Here is a 12,713-nt window from a genome sequence, read left to right as displayed (position 1 = left end):
GCATTGTGTGTGTGTGTGTGTGTGTGTGTGTGTGTGTGTGTGTGTGTCTATGCGATTTCACGTAAACCAGGACAAGGAAAAATGTGTTCTACGAACTCGAAGCTTCAAAAATATCGAGTGAAAAATAAAAATATTCGCGAAAATATTGCACGAACGCTCCTCGACAGTTTCGCAGTGCCCGAACCAAAAATATTGAACGTGAAATAAAAGTACACGAAAAAGCCTTCCGTCCGAACAGTTTCGAAGTCCCTACAGAACATTGGATTGCCGGAGTGAAGAATCTCGATTCAATGAAGCGCACGAGCCCAGTAGAATTCGTCGACGGCGCGACGGTGTAGGTGTAGATCGTCAGCCAGGCAAATCGGAGCGGAGGCGTGGGAGGACAGGAAATTTCGCGAGGTACACCGCGTTTATGCAGCCGCGCGGCGCTCTTTGTGAGCCCGGCATAAACTTCGCGGGAGTGGCTTCGCAGTTTCATTAGCACGGGAACTTAAGGGAGCGGGCGGCAACTTGCCGCTAATTCAAATTAAGTCGAGCGAAGCCACTGGCCGATACAGGTCGTTTAATTAGCCGCGCGGGCCACTGCTGAATTATTGCCTGGACGATCAATGAGACGGAGACCATGCCGACGTTTCAAACAAACTTCGAACAGACTCTTTTAGCTTTTTGTCGAAAGCGAAGCTACTCGTTTTTTCCTTGCTAGAAACTATTTGGAAAAATGTACTTGCTGTTTCACATAAAGACACTGAACAAAATCACATTTGTACATGTCTTTGCAAAAAATTCATACGTGGGACCACAGAAAAACCTCCCCTCTTCCTGCCACGATCGCTTGATCGCGCAATCGCAATGACGCGGCGGATTATTGAATTTGAACTAAGCAGCCCGCGCGGGAGATTTTACAACAATGGATCTCCGGGAACGAACGAACCGACCGAGCGTCGCGGAACGATTGTGCAAACGTGGCTCCGCTGGAAATTTCATTAAAATCCTGGCCTGGCCAGCCAGCTCCATCCCCGCGCCACCCCCGCGCCTGGCTAAAGAAGCTTTTAAAAAGCCTTTTAATGGCCTCTTCTCCCGAAATAATTCCCAAGTTCCGGGCAACTTTTTTATCAGCATTTACGATCGAACCAGCCAACTATTTTATCGGACGTCTCGGGGCATCTACAAAACTCCCTGCCACCTTCCTTAAAACTAACCCCCTAAACTTAAGCAGGAGACGCTAACGACGCTGTTCGCACGAGGAATCAGTCATTCATTAAACGAAAGCGTCCTCTCGCCTTTAATCTTTAACGAGCTGAAATTTACGCTTGTTGCAGCTGGCACGACGGAGCCGCTGTTTTCCGTCAGAGTTCCCTCTCTTGGAATCAAGAAAAATTCTACTGTGCTTTCATTGCAGAGTGCAACTGAATTTCAACTGTCATCCAGATTGCGCTTAATTTGCAAATTATAGTCGATTAACCGAGATTCCGCACCGAGCTGTTTCAACTCCGAAACAAAGACGTTTCTTGTGACCCTAGAATATTTCCATATTACCTGTACATTTACATTTGTTATCAACCTAGTTTCACACAATTGAAAAATATAGTATCTCTATTATTTCATAATGTTCTTATCAGATGTAACATGGTTTCAAGAGATCTTTCACGTGATATAGCAAATATTTTGCAAACTCCTTTTCTTTATAATTTTTCAAGGTCATCTTCAATTTTTTGGAAATACATCTATCATTTTTTCAAAGCCTATCTGTTAGAGGATTTCAGGACGATTTCGGTATGTATCATAACATACAAAAATTGCTTTTCGTTAACTTTTTTACGAAGCTCTCTTGAAAGTCCTTTTGAAATCATGCTATATCTGATAAAAATTCGTGGTTCACCCTGTATGTGTTAGAACGCCAATGATGGAAGGTACAAATTACAAAGCTGAAATTTTCTCCGACTTGTTAGGATTGTTTCAACCCGTATAAAGCGTGCTATCTACGATCAAATCGAGTTATCAGTGAGTCCAGGTACATCAGCATGGACACAAGACGTTTGACAGTGAAAAGCTAGATTGTAGGTGCAGCCAGGATGTAATAAAAAGAATGAATTCCGAAACGGCAGCTCATCAATCTTCATTGAGCGTTCCCGGGCACATCTTGAATCCCGAATGGCTAAGGATATCGGCGCTCTCGGCACGTTGATCCAGTTTCTACGATTATTCCGAACACAAGTAACGAACAAGAATAAAATTGCGACTGACAGGATCCGAGAGATCTACAGGGAACCGACCCGGATCTCTTGAATTCTGTATGACAGGGTGTCCATTATCTTGATGGAAAATTCTCCAATATTTCTGTTACGCGCTGCATAAAAATAAATCCTCGATCATCTCATGGATCGGCGCAGCTCGGCGCGGCGACCGAGACCAACGGGGAGTATAATGTTTAATCTCGGGATATATGCTGTGGCTGGTGACCGAAATGCCTAGAACAATGAACGTGTCTTAGTCAATTGTTCTAAGACTTCTTTTCAAATTGTGCCCATCGCGTCTGTTTCAAAAGAGACAAATTGGACTTCGGAAAGGTTCTTTCACCGTTCTCGATAAATTCAAAATTCCCAACATTCAGAAGAACAGGCATGTGTTCGAATAATTCGCTTGGCGTTAACCTATTTTAACTTGAAAATTGAATATTTCTTCTGATCTAGAATAATTACAATACTTAAATGTGTGGTAATTGATTAGATACCAGCATACTTAAGAACGTAAACAATGTTGTGGATTATGGTACAGCAATTTTTAGTGGTGACTCCGAGACACCTGTCGACTTGCTAAGGGTTAATAATAATTTTCTGCATAATCCGCAGCGGGTGTTAACGATTTCCCACGAGAAGCGCGGTTCCTCGCTCATTAATTTGCAAATAGATTGCAGAGCCGATGTTTTCCGCGTCCCGCGGAATCGGCCGCGTTTCAACGCAGTGAAAAGGTGTAATCAAATTTGTTCAGCTGCTCGTAGCTCGCCGGGAGAACTTGATGAAACCAGCCCCACGGTGGGGATAAATGCGTTTCTCTTTGATTCTAGTTTCTGTAAATTCAGTAAGGCAGCAACGTTTCCGCGTTTTTGCGTGAAACAAAAGAAGATGTTATCAATGCAGCCTTTTCCCCCGCAGCCTTTCAAACCCCGGTCGTCTCTCTCTCTCTCTCTCGCTGTCTACTTTTACCTACTCTCCTCTACATTCACTTTTTGCGCCGGTGTTTCTCTGATTTTCTATTCTATTTCCTTTTCCCGTCATTCTCCAGTGGCGTTTATCTTCGCTGGGCCAGCGGCGCCCAACTTATTCTACTCTTCCAGCTCTTTTCACCTTCTCTTCAACAGCTACCCCCCTCCAACGGACTAGGCTCGTCTTTCGAGCGCGTTTCGAACGTTTTTGTGACGGTTCGAAATATTTTTTGTAGGACTGGGAAGTTTCTACGATTACGACAATTTTGAGCAAGCGAAACGCGAAGCAATCAAGACACTTGACAAATTTTAAATTAACCCTTAGCACTCGAACGATGACTGTGGGAAAGAGTCACCAGTAAAAATTGCTGTACCATTATTCAAAATATTGTTTACGTTATTAAATGTGCTGATATCTAATCAATTACTACACAGTTCAGTATTGCACGAGGTATTATATCGATTTCATATCCATAAAATGGAAAGAAATTATAGTAGAAGGGAACTATTGTAGGCCCGAAGAAATGTTTAATTTTCGAGTTCAAATGTCTCCGAGTGCAGAGGTTTAATGTTGTATGTTTGAATGTATAAATGTTTTGAGGTCGTGCGACAACTTGGCAGAAAAATCGCGCGAAAATCAAACGGTATCATCGGAATCGCAGCTAATTCGCATCGACAAGACGGTCGCAGTGATCCGCGCGCCAACTGCAGCCGTTGGAAACTAGTTAGTAGTTCGACAAACAATTTCGAATTACATGCGGTGCGTCTGTCCGGCCGTAACGAGTGGAGAGAGAGAGAGAGAGGAAGAGAAAAGAGCGACGGGAAAGTGGCATGGAACAGTCGCTAGTCGGTATGGATTGAAAGAGTATAGTTGCGGTACCGGAGACAGAGGAAGCGCTCTCGGTGTACATACTTAACGGAACAGCAAGCTTTGCTAGGGGCAAAGGGGGAAAGAGGAATGAAATTGAAGTTGTCCACGGAGCGAAATTAAAATTACGCTTTCTCACGTCGAGCGAAACCGCGATATTATCACTCCCCCGCAACACGTCTCTCCCTTCCCCTATCATGAACGCCATTTTCCAGCACGGCCGTGGATTTCTACGTCTTCTGATTAAATGCCGACACGATCGAAGTCCGAGCGTTCTCCGCCCCGCTTAATAAGCGGCCGCCCGCTAACGATCAAGCGTAAATGAGATCGGCGAGATGCTAATCGACTGATACACCGCCGGACTAATAAGCACGCGGGCTTTTAATAAATTGCCGGCTCGACTGTGTCGACTCTATCGATTCGAAGAAACCGCTTTTCTACCTACAGAGCCTCAGAGCTACGGTTGAAAAGAGCAACATTCACCGATGAATGAATCACGGATGAAAAGAAACTAAATTTGGATGGTCCGGATGGATACAAGCATTGGGTTGGCAAATAAGTTCGTTCGGTTTTTGTGATTTATTCCACTGTAAAAAACCGAACGAACTTATTTGCCAACCCAATACTATTTTCATGATTCAAGGAAGGAACAAAAAAGGGTTTTGAGTCGCCGACAATGTGGTGGCGATACAGTAACGATATGGAGAGGAATCGGCTATAGAGGAAAAATGGAAATAAAATGTATTCAAGGCCGTATGAATAGTGCTGGCTACTTAAATTTAATTAAAGAGCAAATTGAAACATATGCTCGCGGAATTGCTGGCAGGAAATATATATTTCAGCAAGACAATGCAGCACACTGCTCGCATAGGAAAAGTTATTTTGGAACGGAAAATATGAAGGTTTTGAATTGGCCTGCGAGGTCTGCTGACCTAAACATTATCGAGAACGTTTGGAAAGCAGTACAGTACAAGTACAGTATCCGAATTGAAATCAGCAACTTTAGAAGCTTGTGGAAGCACACATCAAAATGATAAAAAAAATCTATTCATATACTATTCATATGTACACTTTTTTGTCGTAAATGCATAAAATCTGCAGTCTGATTATAAAATTGAATTTTTAGAAACAACACATTCCTACAGTAATGTCCTGTGTACTCGTGACTTCGTGGTATCGAAGAATTATTTTGGCAGATTTGTGCGATGGATCGAAGGTGTACGAACAACGTGCCAGCCGGAAACCCAATGACGCACGCATGATCTCGAGGGAGACGAGGAGGGGAGAGGAAGGGGGGGGGGTGGCTGATCCTTTACAGCGGATGTCGACGGGCCGTGGTTCCCCGGGTAGCAGCAACAGTAGCAATGGTAGCAGCAGCAGCCGTTCACCGTGAAAATCCGGCGGAAACGCGGTTGCCGAGGCGAGACAGTAAACCGACCAAAAAGGTTAACCGGCCAAATCGGTTAAGCTACCGAAATGGTTAATTGACCACATCGATATACCGGGCCGAAACATTAGCGGATTTAGCTCCGGCCAGCTCTGAATCGGTTAAGCGGTTTAACCAGTCAGCAACGTCGCGGCGACGGAAATGATGTCGGCCACCGACGGCTATCGAAACAACATCTCGTTCCTCGCGACACCGTACATCCCTTTCCTCCTGTTCCAATCCGCTATCAAAACCATAATCGAATCCGTACAATGCTCGAACTCGAAATGCCCGACTATTCAACGATGCGCGAAACTTCAATGAGTCTATTAAACCAAAATTTTCATTCGACTATCTCTGAATACAACCAGAATAAATTCGCAGAAGAATCTTATACAATTACTAAATACGCAGCCTGAACAGCAATGTTTACGAGAACCATTGTTCCAGAAGAATAATTCAGACCCACGTTACTTTGTATTCTTCTCTTCGAAACCCGGAACCGAAACCCGGTAAAAGTAACTTGTAAAACACGCGGTTTAAACGGTGAATTTCAGATTTTGTTCTTAAAAATCTTATGAAATCTGAATAAATTCAATTCCTTTATTGTTTAGTTTATTTTTTTCTTCCCAGCCTGTCGGCCACGAAAAGGGACTCGATTTATAATATAATTAAGAATTTTTCTTGACTTGTGTGTGTGGAACATTCGTATTGTCCCACTTGGGACGAATGTATAAAAGTGTACCCGCAGCTAGGCTTAAGGACGTCCAGATCCGTGAAAGTTAAACGTCCCATCGATTCGATCGGCGGAAAACGAGTTTCACGGGTGAGCAGGAAGTCAATTAAAATTTCAAAGTCGCGTCGAAACTAAGGGACAGGGGTTGCAAAGAAGGAGGGGATTCCAAGCGACAGAGAAAGAAACGAAGGAGCAATGGAAACGGACGAGAGCAATTTTCCCGGCGACACGGCTCGTATTTCCCTCTTTGTGCGTGCGCGTTATGAATGCGCGGAAAATTCGCCGGGTGTGTGCTCGGCCGTGTGCGTTTCTCGCGTTTCGCCGTTTCAACGTGAACGTTCGCGTTTCGCGGGCATGCGTCACGGCCCGATGACTTCAATCTATTTCTACGATGGAATGGAAACGGCCAACGTAGAACGACGGGGACCCGGAACAGATATATATTTTTCTCGTAAACGGAATCTCCTTTACGACGAGCTCCCCGCGCACGCTCTCTCTCTCTCATACTCGATCTCGAAACACCACCGGAGAGAATAAAAGAAAAATGAGAGAGTGAGTTAACGGGGCGAATAGCACCCTCGTGGAAATTGGGCCTCGTAACGCTGACACATTCATGGATCATGAAGACAGAGAGATTAATAGCCACGCATCTACTGAATAGTGATTGCTGGACTGAATTTCAAAGTAAATTTCAGTTACGATTCGAAGAAATTGAAATTAAAGAGTACGCCCTACGTTGGATGCTTCCTGGGAAATTGAAAATGGAACAAAGACGTTTTGGAATTGTTTGGTACGGATGTTCCAGGCTCTGAAGGTTCTCCAATGCAACTGGATGAGGATTCGTTGCAATGCAAGGTTCCAGGTGCACCGCGCGCGACATCTCGTTGAGTACCGTTCCAAGCCTCGAATGCCCAACATATTTATTTGGACCGTAGCCGGAGCTCGTTATATAAACCAGGTATGTATAACGAAGGTTCTCGAAAGAGAACCGAGCTCGGCGACAAGGGTCGAATCCTCGTAGCCATACGAACGCAAAATTGGCGGAAGATACGAGGGTCAGGAGGGCTCGCGATTCGACGCCGTGGTATTCTTTGGTAACGAGCACTTCCGACGACGACGGGTAATCGGATCTGAAAACTTTCACGAAACTATTCTCCCCGGGAAACAACGCGATACCCCTAGTCCTTTCCTTCTCCTTCCCTGTCGACGACTCGATACCGAGATGTTTATGCCCCGTTGCGGCGGAGAGAGACAATGTGCGAGCTACGTGAACATATATTTTTCTTGCAAACATAATAGAAACGCAGCTGATCTGCGTTGCCTCGGAAAAATCACAAGATGGAAATAATTTGAAATAATTTGTACGCAAATTTATAAATCATTCGGTACTGTCCGTGACGTGAACAAATCACAGCCCTTCCATCAATATTAATGTTATACAATTTCTAGTTTGGAATTTTGTTCTGTCGATTTAATTGGTAAAAATGGCCCGAATTCATGAAGCACAATGAAAATATATTTCCGGCCACTGTTTGTTAAAAGTTCCCGACTTACGGAATATTTAACGGACGCGTATCCAATTTGTCACATAGCGAAATTAATAGCAGTTTTTGATAAATAAATGAGTGCTCTCCCTCCCGAGTACGAAAAATTTCAGTTGGCAGGCAAACATTCGCACTCTGAAATAATATTGAACAATTAATTGGTTCGGTCGTTGACCTTAGAAAATACGTTTTTCTAAAATTACTTTTTAACGCTTCACCTACCGGAAGCCTGTTAATAGGATTTTCAATAATTTTGCTGTACCGAAAGAAAGCATAGAAATTTTCTTTTACATTACAATCTTAAATGAAACTATTAGATGACGTTATTAAGGGTGTCTTGTTAGTTCATAATGAAAATTGCTGTTACCATTGATGGTTCCGTTAAAAAGTAATTAGCCATGAACCATAGATTTTTCAAAATTAAGCAATAATCACCGGTCGGTAATGTGTTAAAAAAAGCACAAACCAATCATTACTGGACTTTCTGCATTTGTGTAGAACATACATGAATGAGTAAATATTGTTATTTTCGAGCTATCAAAATGTATCCCTAGTGTTCACAATTGGTGTAATTAATTTTAAAATGAATTCGTTGGTCGTTAAGGCAGTAAAGATGTCATTTCTAGGACTCGTGAACAGTCGATGACATGAAAGAAATAATTCCGAAGATAAGTTCTCACTGAGTAGTTCCAATACCCAGCAAATGAACGGGGTAAAGTTTCATAGAATCTCGAGCGTAATCTCGATAATCGCAGGCAACGAATGCCGAGCGATGTCTCAATCGAAAAACAGTTCTGTCACAATGACGCTGATGCAGGAGAATGTGCCATAGGCGCGAGGTTACTTGAGTAAGCCCCCGGGAGAATCACTTTGGCGCGTATTATTTCCATTGACTGGTTTCCCCGTCAAAGGAACCGCGTCAGAATTTCGATATCTTTCAGCTTAGAGAGCACAAAGCTTGAAGAGCTTACGTCCCGGTTAATCCGCGATGCGTGTGCGCAGATTTCTGCGCGGCGCGGCGCGACGGCGCCAGCCCGTGGAAATGAAAGGACTGATGGGTCTTTGATGATCCCACGGCACCCGCGTCAAAATTATATTCCCCCTGTGACGAGCAGAATCCACGAATATCAGATTAGGAGCCGAAAGCGGACAACCGGGAAAATTCGACTATCTTTGCCGGATTATGTCTCGTCTGAGCTCCCGCCGAAACGATCGATTTCTGTTTGCTGCGCTGGATGGTCACATTCTTATCTTACTTACAATTAGACTGTCTTGGGTACCCTTGGTTAGTTCTCGCGACATATTCGAAAGAGAAGACTTTCAAAAAAATGTTTAAGCTCCGTACAGTGGAAACAAGCTCACCCAACCCAGACCGTCCAATTTTTCCTCGGAACATCGCAACGGCTTACAAATACCCCGTACATTTTCCTCAACGTTCGATCATTCCGATTGTCCGTCCCTCGACAACTAAACAAATAAATAAAACACGAGCGTGTACGCTTCCCGAGTGAGTCTATGATCTCAATTCCCCCGGCTCCCGCATCCAAGATAACACGCTAAACAAATAAACCCGCCAAACACACGCCGTGGAAAGATATATCTCCTGACCGCGTAAATCTCGGCGCAAGTGTACGATACTTCGACAACGGTTATGAACAACCTAGCCCACCCCATCGACAAACAGTCCCCCTCTGTTCGCCGCCGTGGTCCTCTGTAAACAGACTTCTCACCTTAAGAACCTCTCGGAACAACGAATGGAGCGAGCGTCTCGTGCATCATAGACTGCAACATAAATTAAAACTGAAAAACAAAGAAGAACAGAGAGGAAGGGTCAACGACAGAGAAAACAAGAGATGGCGAGGATAAGACGGTCGCGTCCCGAACGACTAATTAATTCTCTGCTGACAATTCCGCTTGGAAACGATATCGAAATGGTTATAGAGGGGTTAAGGGATGCAAAGGGATGCAAAAGAGGAGTATAAACCCCCTTAACAAGGGGTGTTAAGGATTTTAAGGGGCTGAAGAGGGGTTAAAGGGTTACAAAGGAATTTGAGGGGTGTATGTTGGTGCAAAAGGGGTGTAGAAAGGACTAAATAATGGTAAAGAGGTTCAGAGAAGTGGAAAAGGGGTGTAGGGGGTTAAAGAGGCGTCGAAGGGTTTAAAGTTATAGGAAAGCTGTGGAGGAGTGCGGAGGACTTAAGGAGGTGTTAGGGGGTTACAAAAACCGTGAAAAGGGGTGTCAAAAGGGATGTAGGAGAGTGTGGCAGGGGTGAAAAGGGGTGTAGGCTCGCAGAAAAACGCAGCTGCAGTGCTTTTAGTTCCAGGAACGAGAGTAACGACGATTCCGATGGTACACGAACACCGATGCGACAGGGGGTGGTTTTGGGGTGGTGTCGGGGATGAAAATGTCGGAGGTGGACGCCGGTGTCCGTAACAGAGACACGCCTCCGCGCCCCGGCAACGCGGTGACTGTTTTTAATTAGCAATTAGCAATCTAACACATTAATTTCCGGCTCGTCTGTTGCGGCGTTCCGTCCGGCCATCGGCCCGTCCGCCGGTAAATGCAAATAGGGTTGCACACGGCGTCGATGCAGCCGCGCGGAGGCCAATTGATTGAATTGACTCCGCGCGACCGACTGTTCGAGGATCGGTGCGCGCTTTGTGCACTCCGTCAGGCCGGGGCCAACATCTGCGGCCGTTCGCGCGACTCGCGCCGCTTTTACACGCACCGTTCTCTCTACCTGTCCTTCTCTTTCTCTGCGGTTCTCCCTTCCTACACCATTGCCTATTTCCCTTCTGTTCGCTCCTGGTCGTGAACGCTGCGGTTCTGTATCCCCCCAACACTCGCTTTGTTTCTCTTTCTTCCTCTAGTTTTTCTTTTCTCCCGGCATCTTCTGTTCCCCTCTTTGTCATTCGCCTTGGGATTTATTACTATGTTCTGGATTTGCAACGTGTTTCGTCCACACTTGAGTTGCTCGTACATTTTTCTATTATTTCTCTCTGTGTTACATCACTCTCTCTCTTGCTCGTTTTTCTCCAATTTGTTATCTCTCTTCACATTCATGCTATTTCACGTTATTCGAAACAAGACCTGTTAGACCCGTGAACAGGTTCATTTTTTCCCTGCATTTTCTTACGCTCTAACCGATGTCTTATCTAACGAACCGTGTCTTAAACGTTCATTATGTTTCTCTAGCTGGTACGTTTATGTCACAATTCTACAGGAGTCACTCGTACATCAATTTCCATTGTGACATTGAAAAACGTTCTGCAAATCTACAGCAGCACGCTCGCAAACACGCTGTGCCTCTTTTTCTTTTAGCGGTTCTATGTCTTCTTCACTGTTTCTGCTTCTCTATTTCTCGCTCGTCCTATTTCCCTATTTCCAGCGGGCTCTATTCCTCTCTGTCTCTCTGTTCCGTCTTTCTCTGCGGTGTCTGTGTCTCTTTCTGGGTTCATTTCTCTCGCGTGCGGACCGCACGGTCCGCAACGTCCACGGTGAATGCGGTGGCCCGACTGAATTTCGCGTTGCCCGCTCGAAACTGTCCGAAGTCGGACAAAGGGAGCCGCCTGGGAAATTGCGTGGAAAGACTGGGACGTGAAAGCGTGCACACGCGATCCTGCGTCGCTCGATCGCACCCCGCAACCCCGCAATCCTTACGATATATTGACTCCGCGAGTGACCGTTCGACACGGCAGAAGCAACACTGCAATGGAATTGTACCGTCCGTGTTTCCCCACCGCGCCGCACCGGCTCGAATCCAGTTCCGGCCCGACCATTCGGCCCTTTACAAATAACTCAGCCTGTGCTGTTCGTGCGTTCGCGACGAGAACCGAGAGCAGGTGAAGCAGCGTAAACATCAAGACAATTTAATAGCATAATCAGTCAATACATTTGTCGGAAAAATGTGCAATTTGATAGAATAGGACCATGAAAAAATGTTTAAATATGATTTTTCTTTTAATTTATGGATTTAAACGATGGATATGGAACTTGGAAGAATAGGAAGATCAAAAGAATTTTAAAATATATGTGTCGTAGATTTAAGCGCGTTTTTAGAATAAGCATAGGTTAAGGATTGGCCGTTGGAAGTTGCAGGAGTCGGCTGCTAAGTGCTCGCGCGTGCATTTACATTGTAGCGCGGCCGAGATGTTTGATCGGCCGCAAGAGTCGGGATCGGTTTCTCTTACGCGCAGCCGAAACGTTTGAGCGGCTGCGACAGACAAAATCGGCTCCCTTTTAGAATGCGTGCATGTGGACGGAGTGACTCTGCGGAATGGGGAAAATGCGAGGCAAGGCCAGGCAAGGCCAGTGATGTGATCAGACCCACCGTAACTCGCGCATGCGCGGCCAAGACAGTAGCGTATCTACAATGACGCAGCCGAGCGGCCAGGGCCCTGACGCCTTGAGGCAGTTATTCTGGCGGGAATGTACCAGTGTTATTGGCGGGACGACTGATGGACGAGAGACGATTATGTATTCTTTTGCGTAGTTATTGCAGTGCTCTTTCCCTATCCCATCCTCAAAATAAAGAATAAGTTTCAATTATAAAAGTCTGCGGGGTGCTCAACCTACACGATTTCATCGAAATAGTTACGCTACTGAGGCTGAAATTGCCGCGCATGCGCGAGTTACGGTGGGTCTGATCACATCACTGGGCAAGGCCCTCGATGGCCCGAGACCGACCGGCAGATTTTGTTTAGCGTTCGAACGGTCGAGAGCGTCTCCGCAGAGTCAAACGGTCAGAATACTCGACAGCCGACACGCGACGATGAAACGTATTAACGCCGGGGCCGTCTCCTAGCAGATGACGGTCGCGCGTGAACACTCACACACCGCTAGAGTACACTCACACACCGCTAGACCACGTATACGTACGCGAGAATTGCTAGGATCAGGGAAATGCCTTCTGATTTCTCGATAATGCAAAGACGGG

General features: G+C 45.4%; 1 protein-coding gene across 3 annotated transcripts in view; it reads left to right on the top strand.

Moving 5' to 3' along the window:
* Syn1 (Syntrophin-like 1) overlaps nucleotides 1–12,713 on the top strand; it is a 441,570-nt gene that overhangs the window by 282,134 nt on the left and 146,723 nt on the right. The window lies entirely within an intron of this gene.

This window comes from Lasioglossum baleicum, chromosome 6 (assembly GCF_051020765.1).
Source record: "Lasioglossum baleicum chromosome 6, iyLasBale1, whole genome shotgun sequence".
Classification (NCBI taxonomy): domain Eukaryota; kingdom Metazoa; phylum Arthropoda; class Insecta; order Hymenoptera; family Halictidae; genus Lasioglossum; species Lasioglossum baleicum.
The sequence above is the reverse complement of the archived record's forward strand: the minus strand, read 5'-3'. Positions and strand labels throughout refer to the sequence as shown.